Source organism: Uranotaenia lowii, chromosome 3 (genome assembly GCF_029784155.1).
Source record: "Uranotaenia lowii strain MFRU-FL chromosome 3, ASM2978415v1, whole genome shotgun sequence".
Classification (NCBI taxonomy): domain Eukaryota; kingdom Metazoa; phylum Arthropoda; class Insecta; order Diptera; family Culicidae; genus Uranotaenia; species Uranotaenia lowii.
Genome location: NC_073693.1, coordinates 68785637 through 68791176, shown reverse-complemented (window position 1 = coordinate 68791176; position 5540 = coordinate 68785637).

Below are 5540 nucleotides of genomic sequence, written 5' to 3'. Positions count from 1 at the left end.
AAAAATGACAAAAATGACAAAAATGACAAAAATGACAAAAATGACAAATGACAAAAATGACAAAAATGACAAAAATGACAAAAATGACAAAAATGACAAAAATGACAAAAATGACAAAAATGACAAAAATGACAAAATGACAAAAATGACAAAAATGACAAAAATGACAAAAATGACAAAAATGACAAAAATGACAAAAATGACAAAAATGACAAAAATGACAAAAATGACAAAAATGACAAAATGACAAAAATGACAAAAATGACAAAATGACAAAAATGACAAAATGACAAAATGACAAAAATGACAAAAATGACAAAAATGACAAAAATGACAAAAATGACAAAAATGACAAAAATGACAAAAATGACAAAAATGACAAAAATGACAAAATGACAAAAATGACAAAAATGACAAAAATGACAAAAATGACAAAAATGACAAAAATGACAAATGACAAAAATGACAAAAATGACAAAAATGACAAAAATGACAAAAATGACAAAATGACAAAAATGACAAAAATGACAAAAATGACAAAAATGACAAAATGACAAAAATGACAAAAATGACAAAAATGACAAAAATGACAAAATGACAAAAATGACAAAAATGACAAAAATGACAAAAATGACAAAAATGACAAAAATGACAAAAATGACAAAAATGACAAAAATGACAAAAATGACAAAATGACAAAAATGACAAAAATGACAAAAATGACAAAAATGACAAAAATGACAAAAATGACAAAAATGACAAAAATGACAAAAATGACAAAATGACAAAAATGACAAAAATGACAAAAATGACAAAAATGACAAAAATGACAAAAATGACAAAAAATGACAAAATGACAAAAATGACAAAATGACAAAAATGACAAAAATGACAAAAATGACAAAAATGACAAAAATGACAAAATGACAAAAATGACAAAAATGACAAAAATGACAAAAATGACAAAAATGACAAAAATGACAAAATGACAAAAATGACAAAAATGACAAAAATGACAAAAATGACAAAAATGACAAAAATGACAAAAATGACAAAAATGACAAAAATGACAAAATGACAAAAATGACAAAAATGACAAAAATGACAAAAATGACAAAAATGACAAAAATGACAAAAATGACAAAAATGACAAAAATGACAAAAATGACAAAAATGACAAAAATGACAAAAATGACAAAAATGACAAAAATGACAAAAATGACAAAAATGACAAAAATGACAAAAATGACAAAAATGACAAAAATGACAAAAATGACAAAAATGACAAAAATGACAAAAATGACAAAAATGACAAAAATGACAAAAATGACAAAATGACAAAATGACAAAAATGACAAAAATGACAAAAATGACAAAAATGACAAAAATGACAAAAATGACAAAAATGACAAAAATGACAAAAATGACAAAAATGACAAAAATGACAAAAATGACAAAAATGACAAAAATGACAAAAATGACAAAAATGACAAAAATGACAAAAATGACAAAAATGACAAAAATGACAAAAATGACAAAAATGACAAAAATGACAAAAAATGACAAAAATGACAAAAATGACAAAATGACAAAAATGACAAATGACAAAATGACAAAATGACAAAAAATGACAAAAATGACAAAAATGACAAAAATGACAAAAATGACAAGACAAAATGACAAAAATGACAAAAATGACAAAATGACAAAATGACAAAAATGACAAAAATGACAAAAATGACAAAAATGACAAAAATGACAAAAATGACAAAAATGACAAAAATGACAAAATGACAAAAATGACAAAAATGACAAAAATGACAAAAATGACAAAAATGACAAAAATGACAAAAATGACAAAAATGACAAAAATGACAAAAATGACAAAAATGACAAAAATGACAAAAATGACAAAAATGACAAAAATGACAAAAATGACAAAAATGACAAAAATGACAAAAATGACAAAATGACAAAAATGACAAAAATGACAAAAATGACAAAAATGACAAAAATGACAAAAATGACAAAAATGACAAAAATGACAAAAATGACAAAAATGACAAAAATGACAAAAATGACAAAAATGACAAAAATGACAAAAATGACAAAAATGACAAAAATGACAAAAATGACAAAAATGACAAAAATGACAAAAATGACAAAATGACAAAAATGACAAAAATGACAAAAATGACAAAAATGACAAAATGACAAAAATGACAAAAATGACAAAAATGACAAAAATGACAAAAATGACAAAAATGACAAAATGACAAAATGACAAAAATGACAAAAATGACAAAAATGACAAAAATGACAAAAATGACAAAAATGACAAAAATGACAAAAATGACAAAAATGACAAAATGACAAAAATGACAAAAATGACAAAAATGACAAAAATGACAAAAATGACAAAAATGACAAAAATGACAAAAATGACAAAAATGACAAAAATGACAAAAATGACAAAAATGACAAAATGACAAAATGACAAAAATGACAAAAATGACAAAAATGACAAAAATGACAAAATGACAAAAATGACAAAAATGACAAAAATGACAAAATGACAAAAATGACAAAAATGACAAAAATGACAAAAATGACAAAAATGACAAAAATGACAAAAATGACAAAAATGACAAAAATGACAAAAATGACAAAAATGACAAAAATGACAAAAATGACAAAAATGACAAAAATGACAAAAATGACAAAAATGACAAAAATGACAAAAATGACAAAAATGACAAAAATGACAAAAATGACAAAAATGACAAAAATGACAAAAATGACAAAAATGACAAAAATGACAAAAATGACAAAAATGACAAAAATGACAAAAATGACAAAAATGACAAAATGACAATGACAAAAATGACAAAATGACAAAAATGACAAAAATGACAAAAATGACAAAAATGACAAAAATGACAAAAATGACAAAAATGACAAAAATGACAAAAATGACAAAAATGACAAAAATGACAAAAATGACAAAAATGACAAAATGACAAAAATGACAAAAATGACAAAAATGACAAAATGACAAAAATGACAAAAATGACAAAAATGACAAAAATGACAAAAATGACAAAAATGACAAAAATGACAAAATGACAAAAATGACAAAAATGACAAAAATGACAAAAATGACAAAAATGACAAAAATGACAAAAATGACAAAATGACAAAAATGACAAAAATGACAAAATGACAAAAATGACAAAAATGACAAAAATGACAAAAATGACAAAAATGACAAAAATGACAAAAATGACAAAAATGACAAAAATGACAATGACAAAAATGACAAAAATGACAAAAATGACAAAAATGACAAAAATGACAAAAATGACAAAAATGACAAAAATGACAAAAATGACAAAAATGACAAAAATGACAAAAATGACAAAATGACAAAAATGACAAAAATGACAAAAATGACAAAAATGACAAAAATGACAAAAATGACAAAAATGACAAAAATGACAAAAATGACAAAAATGACAAAAATGACAAAAATGACAAAAATGACAAAAATGACAAAAATGACAAAAATGACAAAAATGACAAAATGACAAAAATGACAAAAATGACAAAAATGACAAAAATGACAAAAATGACAAAAATGACAAAAATGACAAAAATGACAAAAATGACAAAAATGACAAAATGACAAAAATGACAAAAATGACAAAAATGACAAAAATGACAAAAATGACAAAAATGACAAAAATGACAAAAATGACAAAAATGACAAAAATGACAAAAATGACAAAATGACAAAAATGACAAAAATGACAAAATGACAAAAATGACAAAATGACAAATGACAAAAATGACAAAAATGACAAAAATGACAAAAATGACAAAAATGACAAAAATGACAAAAATGACAAAAATGACAAAATGACAAAAATGACAAAAATGACAAAAATGACAAAAATGACAAAAATGACAAAAATGACAAAAATGACAAAAATGACAAAATGACAAAAATGACAAAAATGACAAAAATGACAAAAATGACAAAAAATGACAAAATGACAAAAATGACAAAAATGACAAAATGACAATGACAAAATGACAAAAATGACAAAAATGACAAAAATGACAAAAATGACAAAAATGACAAAAATGACAAAAATGACAAAAATGACAAAAATGACAAAAATGACAAAAATGACAAAAATGACAAAAATGACAAAAATGACAAAAATGACAAAAATGACAAAAATGACAAAAATGACAAAATGACAAAAATGACAAAAATGACAAAAATGACAAAAATGACAAAAATGACAAAAATGACAAAAATGACAAAAATGACAAAAATGACAAAAATGACAAAAATGACAAAAATGACAAAAATGACAAAAATGACAAAAATGACAAAAATGACAAAAATGACAAAAATGACAAAAATGACAAAAATGACAAAAATGACAAAAATGACAAAAATGACAAAAATGACAAAAATGACAAAAATGACAAAAATGACAAAAATGACAAAAATGACAAAAATGACAAAAATGACAAAAATGACAAAAATGACAAAAATGACAAAAATGACAAAAATGACAAAAATGACAAAAATGACAAAAATGACAAAAATGACAAAAATGACAAAAATGACAAAAATGACAAAAATGACAAAAATGACAAAAATGACAAAAATGACAAAAATGACAAAAATGACAAAAATGACAAAAATGACAAAAATGACAAAAATGACAAAAATGACAAAAATGACAAAAATGACAAAAATGACAAAAATGACAAAAATGACAAAAATGACAAAAATGACAAAAATGACAAAAATGACAAAAATGACAAAAATGACAAAAATGACAAAAATGACAAAAATGACAAAAATGACAAAAATGACAAAAATGACAAAAATGACAAAAATGACAAAAATGACAAAAATGACAAAAATGACAAAAATGACAAAAATGACAAAAATGACAAAAATGACAAAAATGACAAAAAATGACAAAAATGACAAAAATGACAAAAATGACAAAAATGACAAAAATGACAAAAATGACAAAAATGACAAAAATGACAAAAATGACAAAAATGACAAAAATGACAAAAATGACAAAAATGACAAAAATGACAAAAATGACAAAAATGACAAAAATGACAAAAATGACAAAAATGACAAAAATGACAAAAATGACAAAAATGACAAAAATGACAAAAATGACAAAAATGACAAAAATGACAAAAATGACAAAAATGACAAAAATGACAAAAATGACAAAAATGACAAAAATGACAAAAATGACAAAAATGACAAAAATGACAAAAATGACAAAAATGACAAAAATGACAAAAATGACAAAAATGACAAAAATGACAAAAATGACAAAAATGACAAAAATGACAAAAATGACAAAAATGACAAAAATGACAAAAATGACAAAAATGACAAAAATGACAAAAATGACAAAAATGACAAAAATGACAAAAATGACAAAAATGACAAAAATGACAAAAATGACAAAAATGACAAAAATGACAAA